Consider the following 13926-nt stretch of genomic DNA (forward strand, 5'->3'; position numbering starts at 1 on the left):
CTAAGGAAGTAAGAGCAGGAATCCATCCCATCTTCTAACCTAGTTGGAGGCACACCCCTGGATATATCATTCCAAAATGAAAAATGACATGCTATCAAAAGGAGGAATGGAGGCTTTTGACTATGAAATCAACAAAGTCAACTACCAACTTCTCTTCATGGCATTCTCTTCACATCAAAACTTGTGAAATAATGATTATATACCTACTTTTGTACATGAAGCCCATGCTATATTATCAAGCAGATGTGAGTTTTGAAGACAAAAGAGAAAGGATGTACAGTTGAGGCTTGTTCTCTTACCCATTTTTACTGAGAAAGAGAAGTAATGGATTGAGATTTAATCATTTGGAGAATAAAACCTATTTTAAGAACTTTTCCCATCAAATTTTGACCTATAGCTACTGAAATGTTGACCTGTCTATAAGTAAAGGAAGCAATAACGTGCTGTCACCTTAGAAGATAGGGTGATGAAATGTGTTACCTCTAAAGCCAGCAGGAGGGCAGCCCGGCGGGGGGGGGGGGGGGGGGGGGGGGGAGGAGGCTCAGCGGTTTAGCGCCCTCTTGAGCCCAGGGCCTGATTCTGGAGACCCGGGATCGAGTCCCATGTCAGGCTCCCTGAATAGAGCCTGCTTCTCCCTCTGCCTGTGTCTCTGTCTCTCTCTCATGAATAAATAAATATAATCTTTTAAAAAATTAAAACTAAAGCTAGCAGGAGAATAACATTTTTTTTTTCATTAGAGTACCAACTCACCTTCAACCAGTGAGTGGAAAGAATGTTGCTTTTCTAAGTAAATAGTGTCTATCCTTCATATACATATTAGTCATATATTCTTGTATCGATTTTACACAACTGCATTTTTATGCCGGATTAAATAAAATATGTTTAGCTATGGATTTCTGAAGAATAAAATTTCATGTCAGCATTCATTTTCTTCCTTTCCTTCAAACACTGGAAGTTACTCTATTAGAATATACTGAAAAGAGTCTTGAGATGAAGGAAACTATACCAATTACAATTGCTGCATAAAATTAAGCATATTGAAGACAATTAAAACCACATATTTTCATGATAGTAGACTTCTTTAAATTAGCATTTGAGTCTGATTTGAACAAAAGGCTCTTCCTATTTTGTGAATATATATTGCTGTTGTAAATAAAAATATACTTTTTATTATATAAACAATATATTGTGGAAAATTATGAAATTGAAATAAGCCAACATTTTAAAAAATACAACCATGTATAAAATTCTACATATTTAACATCCTATAGTGTATGGATCCCATCAATCATAATGGACACTGTAAATAACATCACACCATTATTATCTGGCTAGATTCAGCTGTGTCCAGAATATCCTCCTGGCATACCTGGCTTTAAACTATGGTTGCAAATCTCATGAGACTCATGGGTATTGGGTAATTCTGAATATTATATTATTTTAGAATATGTCAAAAGCCCTCAAATTTGTTTCTTTTTTTCTTATGCAGGGAGATTCTATTAGATGCAAAACAACAAATAACTATAATAAAATATAACAGCTTATTTTTCCTGTTAATAACATACAGATATATAAATAATAGGTAATTATTAATATTTCTATCATAATATACCACTATATGGAATTACTTAAACAATCCCTCATTCCTCAAATTTTAATTCTTAAAAATATTTTGGTCTTATAAACAGTTTTATGAATATTGTTGTTAAGTCATAGTCAGACTTGTTTACATATTTTCATAAGGACATTTCACCAGAGTAAATTTACTTTGTCAAAAAGTATTTAGTTCAACATTGTGAATTGGGTGCATTGCATCTATAACAAAGCATATGACGCTTTAGTGTCTTTTGTAGTATTATTTTCAAATGTCCTTCCAGTAACATTACACCATTTTCCCCATCATTACAAAAAAAAAAAAAAAAAAAAAAGTCATTTCTCCAAACCCTTGCTCCATTAGTGGTGTTATTGGTGCTCTGTATGGACTCCCACCAACAGACAGTCAGATGCACACATTACCCAGCTGCTATGACTGTTAGTACTGAAGGCTCATAACCACCACTTTCTCTGGAGAATTGACACCAGAGCCATCTCACCCAGATTATGATTACCCTCTTCTTCAGACAGGCAGGCTAATGACTTATTGAACTGAAAGCGTGGTAGAAATTTTACCTCTCTCTCTTTAAGGTGAGGCTAACTCTGTAGTGAAGTTTGTGCAACAGAAATTTTCATGAAATCAGACTGAAGCCAGTCTCCAGCTGAGATCATTTACCTCTTTCAACTGTTTTCCCTTGTTCTCCCCTGCTTCTTACATTCCCCGTCTTATGAGAGAATTTCTTCAACACTTCCTCCAAGAACTCCTGTCTTAAGCTCTGCTTCTAGAGAACTTAACCTCATATAGTTGGGGCCATGATGATTCTATGAAGCAGTGTCTAACAATGGTATTCTGAAAAAGGCCATTCAGTGGCCATATGGCAATGAAGACTCCTTTATTGATGGTAGGTTGATTACTGATAGTTCTTGGAAAGTTGTAACAGTGGTACTTCTAAAATTCTTACCTGTGGTGAGTGGAGATGGGAAGCAATGAGAGTGATGTATAAAGTGGAATACCATTGTTAACACTTGAGATTTAAAAGGAAATTGTAAAAAAAAAAAAAAGGAAATTGTAACCTAAATGACTATGAAATTAGGTGGCTATTATTAAGTAATGTTGGGACACCTGGGTGGCTCAGCGGTTGAGCATCTGCTTTTGGCTCAGGGTGTGATCCCAGTTCCGGGATGGAGTCCCACATAGGGCTCCCTGAAAGGAACTTTGCTTCTCCCTCTGTCTGTGTCTCTGCATCTCTCTCTATGTCCCTCGTGAATGAATAAATAAAATATTTTTAAAACAACTAAGTAATGCTAATGCATGAAGCAATCTATTAATTAGGAAAATGCAATGCCAGAAAGCCTCTTATCAAGTTAAGGAGGCACTCATCTTCTACAGATGGAACTGAAGACCTAAGTGTTAAATGTAGTGAGCACATCAAATAAGGTTGAAATCTCAGAGGAAAGTAATCTCCTAGGCCAAAGTCAGAGCACTCATGAGTCATGATTTCTTTTTTTTTTTTTTTTTTTTTTTATGAGTCATGATTTCAATTTAGTTTCTTTCTTTCTTTTTTTTGGTTTATATAAATTTTATAATTTTTCCACAGTATAGTATTAGGTCATAAAAAGTTTCCTTTAATTTTTATTTATTTGTTGTTATTATTATTATTTTATTTTTTATTTAAATTCAATTAATTTACATATAATGTATTATTAGTTTCAGAGGTAAAGTTCAGTGACTTATCAACTGTACATAATACCCAGTGCTCATTTGCCTGTCATTTGGTTACCCTATTCCACCATTCTCCTCCCCTCCAGCAACCCTCAGTTTGTTTCCTATGATTAAGAGTCTCTTAATTATTTGTCTCCCTCTATGATTTTTGTTGTTTTATTTTTCTCTCTCGTCCCCTATGCTCTTGTTTTGTTTCTTAAATTCCACATATGAGTGCGATCATATGATAATTTTCTTTCTCTTATTGACTTATTTGTAGCTGAAATACATGTCTTTATATCAAAATAAGGAGGAAGCTTTTTTCTCTAATCAGAATCATATGTTTAATTGCTTAAATAAATATTTATTATTGTAAAAAAAGGTCCTAATTCTACTTAACATAATACCACTGTCTTTCATACAACCAAAAGTGTACTAACCCTCCCTCAGCAAAAGAGATAAAGTTCAAGAAAGATGATCGGTTACACTACTACATATCTTGTAGCTTAAAACTATGATGTAAATTAGCTAAAATACTATTTAGAAAGTAAGTGCATCTTGTATTACATGATCAGGGAAAAATAGAATAAGGAAAATAAATATTTGCTATACACACATGTGCAAGTGCACCAACACATTTAAAATGAGAAATAATCATGACATCACCATTCTTAATTCTGTAGCTGGTCACGTGATCATAGTCAATATTTATAACTTCATTTTTCCACTACCCATTCTTGTTTTCAACAAGCACCTCAGCTGGTCATTGTCCCTTACCAATCTTCATTCTTGAAGGGCCTGGGCCATTGGTAGTTGTGCCTAGATTGGTTTGTTTTTATTTTTCATTGACCTTAATCACAAGGTATGGTAATACTCAGAGACATTTTAAGGGATATTCTGTATTCTACATATAATCTTCTTTACCTCCATTGTGGAGTAAGAGTTCAATTTCTCCTTGATAGTCAGGATCAATCACCCCAGCCAACACTGCAATGCCCTCCTATGCCTGTTGATTCAGTGGCATGAAGACTTTTAAGTGGCTGAGAAGCAATCTTAACTTACAGTGCAGTGGCAGAATCACTGTTTATATCTCCTGATGTAAGTATTCCTCCCTCTGGAACTAAGACATCTAGGCCAGCATAACATAAGATCATGCGAACAGGAAGCAAAAATTTTGTGAGTGGTGTCACTCTCACTTCTACCCCTAGATTCCTATGCCTATGAATTCTGGCTACTGGAGAAGCACCATATATTAGACACTTATTTAGAACATTTGCAGTTTCCTAGAAAACCTGGCACCAGCCCTGCAAAGTATTGCCACCCACTTGGCTCTGTAACTAAGTCTCCAAAAACTCATTCCACTCTTCTATCAGAAGGACTGCTTTAGGGTGGTGGAGAAAATGGTAAGATCAGGGAAAATTCTATAAGCATGGATCCATTGTTGTACTTCTTTTCACTGTGGGGTTCCTTGATCAGAAGCAATGTTGTATGAATAAACATGACTATGGATAAGGCATTCTGTAAGTCCATGGATAGTAGTTTGGCAGAAGCATCACATTCATGGAAAAAAAAAAAAAAAACATAGCCAGAGTAAGACTCTATTCTAGTATGAAAAAATGCTACCCTTTGCATGATGGAAGCAATCCAATGTAATCTATTTGCCACCAGGTAGCTGGCTGAATATCCAGGGAATGATGCCATATTGGGAGCTCAGTGTTGATCTCTGATGCTGGCAGATTGGGTGCTCAGCAGTGGCAATAGCCAGGAGTCCATATTGCTGTGCCCAAGCATAATGTCCTTTGCCACCATGACCACTTTGCTCGTGAGCCCATTTGGCACGACAGAGGTGGCTGGAGAAAGAAGAGTGACTAGCCACAAAACAGGACATCCTATCTACTTGGTTATTAAAATCATGGTTATTAAAATGTTACACTGTTGAAGTTACCCTTCCTTTGACATTCACATGGGACAGAAGTTCCTTCATGTTATTGTCTATTCAGAGAGGTCTCACCCCATACTTCTCACCCAAACTTCCTTGTTAACAATTTTACAACCATGTTCCTTCCAAGTCCCTGACCAACTAGCCAAACCATTAGCTAGATCCCATATATCAGCACATAATCACATGTCTGGCTATTTCACCTTCTAAGCAAAGTGAATAATCAGATACACTGCTTAAAACATCTGTCAGTTGGAAGATGTTCATTCACCAGTTTCCTTCCAGGATGTTCTAAAGGGGGCTGTAATGCTGTATCTGCTCACTTGCAGGTGGTGCCTGTATATCATGTGGAATCTGTGTAAACTGGGTTTGAGTCTTCTCTTCCACTGTCAGTTGATCACCAAGAACTTCCCATGAGGCCATAGGTACAAGCTGAGAGATAGAAAACACTGTAGCAGGAGCAGAGACCATAGGTATTTTGGCACTTCTTTAACTTTTTTGTGCTTAAGGGCCTATTTGGGCTCAAACAAGGATATAACACCCCCATCTGATAATGGACTGTTGCTGTGAAATTTATGATTTTATGGGTTAGATAACACTCAGCTTATGATTTAAAGTTCAGGTTGCATGGCAACTTGGTGGCCATGATTAAGCATTTGATCCATTCAGTTCCTACTAAGGCATAGTAGCAGGCCAAGAGCTATTTCTTAAAAGAAAAGTATTTATCTGTGGAGGACAGCAAGGCTTTGCTTGCTGTTGTAATTCACAAACTGGGTCTGCAAAAGACTGCAATGAGAATTTCTGTCTGCCACTGTCCCTTTAACCATCATTGCATTTGCTGGATCATATGCCCTAAACAGAAGAGCAGCAGAGGAACTTATACAGCAGCCTGGACCTATCACAGAGCCTTCTCTTGTTCATGGTCCCACTCAAATTCAGCAGCTTTTGAAGTCATCTGGTAAATAGACTGAAGTAACACCCTCAAATGAAGAGCATGATGCCTCCAAAATCCAAAGATGTGCCTACTAGGCATCGTACCTCTTTTTTGTTTGTAGAAGGGCCAGGTCTAACAACTTATCCTTCACCGTTGAAAGGATATCTCAAAATAAAAATGACCCACATTACTTGACCCTTAGAAATATCACTGAGGTCAGCCCCTAAATTTTAGTCAGATTTATTTCCCACCATCTGGCATATAAATGTCTTATCAATAAGTCTAGAGTAGTTACTACTGATTGCTCTTTTGATCCAATTATGATAATGTCAGCAATATAATAAACCAGTGTGATTTCTTTGTGGAAGAGAAAGGCAATCAAGGCCCCTGCAAACTGAATTATGACATAGGGCTAAAGAGTTGATGTACTACTCCGAAGGTAGAACAGTGAAGTGTATTTTTGGCCTTGCCAGCTTGAAGCAAGCTACTTCTGGTGGATCTTTTGACAGGAATAGAGAAAAATATATTTGCCAGATTAGTAGCCACATACATGGAATGTGTTAATTCACTTAACAATAAAGCCACATCTGTTATAGCAACAGAGATTGTGATTACCATGTGGTTGCATTGGTGGAAATGTACTGTTATTCTCCAAATTCAACCATCTTTTATAAAGGCCAAACAGGTAAGTTCAATAGAGATGTGGTAGGAATCATTACTTCTGTATCCTTTATGTCCTTGGTGGTAGCATTAATCTTTGCAATCCATTCTGAAATGTGGTATTGCTTCTGGAAGTAGGTTCAGGACAACTTTGGACCCACTGTGAGAGGAACCTGAGCAAAAACTCCATTGATCACCTGGCCTCCATAAGCCCCTACCTTCACTGTGGACCACAGTGCATTTCAAGACTCCCAGAATTACTGTCAGATCAGAGCCAGTATCCAGTAGTGCCTGTAAAGTCTGACTATTTCCTTTTCATCAATGTACCACTACTCAAGTAAAAGGCCAGAGATCTTCCTTTGGGGAAGGCTAGGAGAAAGGATAATAGCATAGAATTTTGGAAGCGTACCACAATCCTTCCTCAAGAGAAACCTTCCCTTCATTTAAGGGGGTTCTGAATCTGTAAATTGGCTCAAGTCTAGCAATTGATTGAAGGATTAGGACTCTCTGTTTTTATGACTCAAGTTTGACTTTCATTTGCTTCACTTAGAATTTTTATGCTTATACAGATTGGTAAGAATTTAGTAGGTTTCTTACCTAATTTACTACTAGGTACATCATGAACAAAGAGCAATGCCAAACATAAGTCTGTGGGAGTCAGATTATTCTGATTGCTGCTTTGGCTACACTGCCCATCACACTAATCATACATGCTTTGCCTTTGGTAGTTGAGTAATCCCATTAGACCCCTGCTATCCTCAGATCCAGTTGTTTCTATTGCACTTAGAATTCCCCATTTGTGGCTGCTGTTCCCCCTATAAAGTATGGCCAACGGAGAAGTACAGTCATGAAGATCTTCAAGGATGACTGGAAAGAACTAAAAAAGTACATCTCATAATACTGGTGAAAGATATGCCCTCTGGACACCCCGAGTGCTGGTGAGTAGGTCTTAAATGACAAATCCACTCTAACATTCTGGTCTCTCTAAGCCTTTGAATTCTTTCCTTTAGATTAAACTATGGCAGATCTGATATTCCAATTTATTTTCTGTGTGCCAGCTTTTGGCCCGTGTTTCAGCTAGCCAAACAAATTTTAGATCTAACTCCCCAAGCTGCAGCATTAAATGTAAAACCTCTGCTTAGTAAGCCCAAATAAATAAATTTGGCCTGATCTAACTTTATTTCCTTTCTACTATTATTCCATACCCACTCCCACATGTTTTCCAGATTTCTGTTTGAACAAATTAGTTCTTTTGGAGTATAGCGCACCTTCTCATGGGTTCCACTTTGTACCTTACCTTAAGTGCCTGCTGGAATTTATTCCAATTATAGATCTAGAAACAGGTGGGGATAGGTCCTGAGGAAAGAATCAGCACCTCTTGCAATTGCTGTCAGGTAAAGATATTCCAGTCTCCTCAGGCCAGGCAGATTTAATCCTTTCAGATGGGTTTGGAAAGATAATATTTCTGGGGCTGGGGAGGCCACTTCCATTCACCAAGAAGACACAACAATACTTAGGGGCTCAACATCCCCAGCTTTATCAAAGTCTTCCCTCATGCTGCTATACTAACTTAGGACATCTCATTCTCTCCCCATGTTCTTACTTTAACACTAGATATCCTAGTATCTACCCTAAAGGCTAGGACTTTAACTTGCATTTTAATGGTGTGATTCTGTGTTTGATTTTCACCAATCATAGCCCTGCAACTACAGGAGACAAGGATTTCCTTCAGACTACATGTAGATGTGTTAAGTTCACTTATACAGCACTTTAACTGGGAACATAAATCCTTGAGTTCACACTTTTTTCACCACTTTGTCCAGCATGATTACAATTAGCCACCTCGTTATATTTGTTAGTTTTATTAAAATGTCCAAAAGCAACCAGTCACTAGCTCCCTGCTTCATAAGTGGTTGATTAGGAGTGCCCAGTGCAGATATTTTGTGTGCCTCTACTGCCAGTTCACATCACAGTGCTCCTTTATTACTGGAAATAGAATCATTGTCAATGTAATCATTGACATCTTTGCATTTAATCAAATCTGTTCCAGAAACCAGGAACTAAATCATAAAACTCATTCTTAAAATTCTGTTGCTCTAGAACTACTCACATACCAAAATCTGCATTAGGATTTCTTAGAGAAACAGAGTATATATGTTACTATATGTCCTATATATTATATCATCTAGCTATATTCTATCTATCTAATTATTCATCTATTTATCATCATCTATCTATCTAGAGATTTATAGGGAATTAGCTCATATGAATATGAAGGCTACAGGCTGGAGGACCAAGAAACTGGGTGCTGTAGTTCTCATCCAAGTCTGAAGGCCTGAGAACTAGTGGAGACAGTTATGCAAGTCCTATGCAGAGTCCAAAGGTTCAGGAACTAGAGGATCCAAAGGTGAAGTCTCAATCTGAATGCAGGAGATGACTGATGTCCCAGGTCAGGAATAAAAAATTCTTCCTTCCTCTACATTTCTGTTCTGTTCAGGCCCTGAACAAAATGGATACTGCCCGCATACCTTCAGGACAATCTTCTCTACTCAGTCAATTCAAATGTCAATCTCATTCACCAAACACCCTCACAGATGTACCCAGAAATAATATTTAGCCAGATATCTGGGCACCTCTTGTCCAGGTCAAACTGACACATAAAATTAACCATTAGAGAAATCTCTGAAAAAGTTCTTGGTGACACAGTCTAACTTAATCATGTATTTGAGAAAATTAAGAAATAGGATATTCTTTGGGAAAATATAACTAAATCCTTAATTAAATTAAAACTAAATAATTAATTTTACATTAAAAAAGCTAAAGATTTCTGTGCAATGTTTCTTCATGATTTAAATGGAAATTTTCTAGTGATACATTATTTGTCTTATAAAATATTTATGATTTTTAATTCAATGCCTCCTTCAGCTTCTAACTTTGGACCATTTTATAAATCATCATCATCTTCAGATGAGGTAGATCCACTAAAAAAAGAGAGAAAATCTCAAATGAGCTAATGCCATGTTTTTGAAGATGAGGTAAATTTAAAAGTTTTCCATAATCGATAGATTACATATTTATGTCTTCTTCTCAGTCATGAGTTATCTTAATTAATCACTAAATCATATTAATTATATATTTTTAAGTACAGGAAAACTTTTCAGAGAAAAGAAAATTTAACTGTGTCAAAAAGAGAGGCTACTTCATTAAAATTCTGTTGATAAAACATGAAAGCTAGAGGCCACTGATGTCATGCAGGCTAAGTCATTAATAAGGTTACTTCTTCGTGTTATATTTTGTGTTGGTAGATTATTAACCACAGCTTCCATGAATTTCATCTAAGTAATAGTGCAGCATTAGCTACAATACAGTTAATGTTGGTAATCATTTTATATAGAATATTCATAAGTATTTATATTATTCTTTTATGAATAAAAATATAGTAATGCAAAAATATAAAACAGGTCATGATCATTTAATTAAATGCCCTTGAATTTGTGTATTTAAATTTCTCTTCAAGAATAATGAACTAATTTTTTAAATCTTCATCTGTATTATACTCCTGAATTTTCTTGATTATGATTTTTAAATTACTGAATATAAAAACTCTATATGTAAATTAGAAAGATTTAATTATACGTGACTTAGAAGTTTTATGATTATCACATACTTTCTATTTTTCACATATAGGAAAAGATTAAAAAATAATATACTTAGGGGCACCTGGGTGGCTCAGTCAGTTAAATATCTGCCTTTGGTTCAGGTCATGATCCCAGGGTCCTGGGATCAAGTTCTGCATCAGGCTCCCTACTTAGTGGGGAGTTTGCCTTCCCCTCTTCTTCCACCCTTCCCTCACTGCTCGTGCTCTGTCTCCCTCTCACATTCTTTTTCTCACTCTCAAGTTAATAAATAAAATCTTCACACTCTATTTCTCACTCTCAAGTTAATAAATAAAATCTTTTGAAAAATTATATACTTAATACCAATTAAATTAGATAAGTTTGCATGGAAATTTCACCGTTTATTTTTTTTCTCATTTTCTACATCATATTTTTAGGTAAGATTGAGTTGAATATGACTTTAAGTAGCTTTTGTTTCTGGGATGACCTTAATAATGGTTTATATTCTCACAACAATATAAAATTCCCTCTTCATAAAATCCAGATCCCCTGGTGTACAGATTTGATGAAGTTATGCACTCATAAAGACTTGCAAACACAGACTGTAAAATCTGTACTATATCCACGTTGTACCTGCTGGATTATGGCTTCCCTGGGGTTCCCAGGGAGCCTAGTAACACAGTCTCAAGAATGAATGAGTGGGAGAATTATTGCTTCATTGAGTAGCAGTTGACCAATAAAAGGCATAAGTTGAGCAAGAGGCAACAGACAAATTTTTGTATTTTGTGTCACCAAGAACTGTCCCTAGAAAAATAGTGTTCTACTGGTATCTCTAGAGACACTCAACATGTACCCAGGACCCAGCTGTACCTACTGTAAACTTTTGATGGGTTCTTTAACTTTCTTGCATTTGCTCTCCCCATCTCCACACCCCCACTTTCTTTTTGCCTTGACTGATGGTTTCTAGGAATTGCACTTCTAATAAAGTGTTAGCTCATAAGCTTTGTTTCAGACTTTGTTCCCTAGGAACTCAGTGGAAGACATTCCTTTAATGGGATGTATCATCTCACTCCCTTATCTCCTAAATGAAAAGCCCTGCTTTATGGAGTTGTATTTCACACAATGATTTCATAAAGATAATAATTTGATAATATATTTAGTTGATCTTCACAATAAGAATTTTTTTCTTCTTAATATCATAATAACTAGAAAACAACAGCTTAAAATTACAGTATATTTAATATGTTTATATTCAGATCACATATATAATAATGATATAAATAGCAATGTATTAGACACTCTGGTAAGAGTATATGACTTTCTGAGAACTGAAGGAACATAGATCCACATAAGGCAAAATAAAACTATCTTACATGAAGTAATTATTGAACAATTAAACATTAAAATTTGAGAGATTAGCTATAACTATTGTGGGGATTAAGATAAAGTAGTGATCACTTAGCTCATTGGAAATGACTTAAAAGGGAGTAAAATGATTCAAATCTTTCTAAATTAATAGTTGCAAAACAACTAGAATGAGAATAGTTGAATCCTTTTGCCTCTAATGATAAGAAGCATGACCAAGGAAGGATGGATTAAAATTAATAGGAAACAATAACTTACTTGCTAGAATCATTTAAGTATGTGAAATAACTATGATCATTTAATTAAAAGAGACAATTAAAAATTTAATTCCAATAAAGGAGTTTAGATAAGCTAAAGTCTTCAAACCATTGTTTAATGTCATATATAATTGCTATTGATTCTGAACCATCTCAAATTGATTTATACTTAATGCTGACATCAATTATCATAATACCCTTAGATTCTGTTTTTTATTCAAATAATTTAATTAATTAGTCTTAAGCAATAAAAATACATGATTAATTATTTTTCATTAATAATAATTAGAGCTCCATTGTTTGAGTCCCTATTAGTCTTTTACTGAAGCTAATAATTCAAAAAATTAGCTTAATTTTAAAATACCATTTAAGTACCATTATTATTTTCAAATTAAGAAGCTGATGACAAAAAAAGTAAACTACTACCTACATAAGAAAGGTTAAGTTTAGTTTCTATTTTCAAGTTTTCTTGATTTCAAAGCCCAAGTATGTCATCAACATTCCATACTAGCCATAGGTTGAAATTATGTCAAATATACTATTCTTAAGCATGACAAAAATTAATGTTCTTAAATGAAATAAACAAGTATCTTTAGACAATAGAGGAGAGATTAATAATGCTGAAGCAGATTTCAAATTTTTAGTATACAATGTGGAGGAAGTAGTAAAGGTCACAACAAATACTTAGGAAATAAAAATGCTTAAACGGGTTAAATTTTTTAACATCAATAATTTTGGGTCAGAGTGTGACAGAACATGAGAGACTCCTAACTCTGGGAAATGAACAGGGGTAGTGGAAGGGGAGGTGGGCAGGGGGATGGGGTGACTAGGTGATGGGCACTGAGGGGGGCACTTGACGGTGTGAGCACTGGGTGTTATACTATATGTTGACAAATTGAGCTCCAATTAAAAAAGTAATAAATAAAGGGAAAAAAATAATAAATACAATAAAAACAAGACCTATCAGAAAAACAGTAGATAGATATAACACTACTCTAAAGAGACAAAAATGGGAGATACTCACTTAAGATATTAAAAAAATAGATATTCTATAAACCTTCAGGCTATACAGGTTACTTAATTTCAACTTCCATTATAAAATTATAGGTCTCCAAGGATATATTGTTTTTTGTTTTTTAAAAGATTTTATTTATTCATGAGAGACACACAGAAAGAGGCAGAGAGACACAGGCAGAGGGAGAAGCAGGCTCCCTGTGGGGAGGCTTATATGGGACTTGATCCCAGGACCCCAGGATTGTGACCTGAGCCAAGGGCAAACTCAACCACTGAGCCATCCAGGCACCCCTCCAAAGATATATTGTTATAGGCAGTTGGGGTAATATTGAGCATCAGTCTTTACTGATGGTATTTCAGCATATGAAAGTCAATAATGTGATACACCACATTAGCAAAACAAAGCATTAAAAAAAGACTACAGGATTTTAATAGAAAACATTTGAAACAATACAGGATTCTTCCAGGATAAAAGCTCTCAGCAGTTTATGAATAGGAGGAATATATTTCAACACAATAAAGGCCATATAAGTCAAGCCCATAGCTAAAATCATACTCAATGGCAAGAAGTGAAAAGGCTTTCCACTAAGATCAGGAACAAAGCAATGGTGTCCATTTTTATCCTTTCTCTTCACCATACCAATGGAAATTCTAGCCAAAGGAATTAGGCAAAGAAAAGAAATATGAGACATCTAAATCAGAAAGAAAGAAGTAAAATTATCTCTGTTTGCAAATGCTATTATCTTATACATAGAAAACCCTAAAGACTCCAACACAAAATTATTTTAAATAGTCAATGAATTCAGTAAAGTTTCTAGATACAAAATCAACATACAAAATTCAGC

General features: G+C 35.5%; 1 long non-coding RNA gene across 1 annotated transcript in view; it reads left to right on the forward strand.

Annotated features, from left to right (window-relative positions):
* Positions 1 to 13926, forward strand: part of LOC121489231 — a 48247-nt gene that overhangs the window by 10535 nt on the left and 23786 nt on the right. Inside the window, exon 2 of the long non-coding RNA XR_005987301.1 lies at positions 7616 to 7766. This is a non-coding gene — a long non-coding RNA (uncharacterized LOC121489231). The remainder of the gene's footprint in view (positions 1 to 7615; positions 7767 to 13926) is intronic.

This window comes from Vulpes lagopus, chromosome 4 (assembly GCF_018345385.1).
Source record: "Vulpes lagopus strain Blue_001 chromosome 4, ASM1834538v1, whole genome shotgun sequence".
In the NCBI taxonomy this organism is placed as follows: Eukaryota; Metazoa; Chordata; class Mammalia; order Carnivora; family Canidae; genus Vulpes; species Vulpes lagopus.